Source organism: Diaphorina citri, unplaced genomic scaffold (genome assembly GCF_000475195.1).
Source record: "Diaphorina citri unplaced genomic scaffold, Diaci psyllid genome assembly version 1.1 scaffold76224, whole genome shotgun sequence".
In the NCBI taxonomy this organism is placed as follows: Eukaryota; Metazoa; Arthropoda; class Insecta; order Hemiptera; family Psyllidae; genus Diaphorina; species Diaphorina citri.
In genome coordinates this window covers 1-369 of record NW_007453343.1, presented here as the reverse complement: position 1 = coordinate 369, position 369 = coordinate 1, and the positions used below count along the sequence as shown (strand labels likewise).

General features: G+C 36.0%; 1 long non-coding RNA gene across 1 annotated transcript; it reads left to right on the top strand.

The window, feature by feature from the left end:
• Window positions 1-354, top strand: LOC113473730. The gene is made up of 2 exons (XR_003395627.1): window positions 1-69; window positions 306-354. It is a non-coding gene; the product is annotated as an uncharacterized LOC113473730 (long non-coding RNA).
• The last annotated feature ends 15 nt before the right edge of the window (window positions 355-369 follow it).

The following is a 369-nucleotide window of genomic DNA, read 5'->3' as shown; positions in this document are numbered from 1 at the left end:
TGGATTGAATATACCAACTCTCACATACTGCATGCAAGTGTGTCTCAAGTTACGTCCCATGTTTTAAATGTAAGTACCTAACATAATTACCTGATTAATGAATGAAAACTCAGAACTAATAAGTAGCTCAACTAATAAGTTGGACTTGTATTCTAGGGGGCTGGGATCAAAGTCCCAGAAGTGACATGAAAATTTAGTAGTAATTTGAGATGGACATTTGTAAAAGTTTTGTTTAAAGCTCATACTCTCATACCCTCGTCACAAACTCAATAGCAATATATTTATTTTTACCCCCCTTTTTTCAGGAGCTGAATCAGGTGTTTTCAAAACAAAGTTTCTTGGTAGCCGACCGGTTTACATTGGCTGATG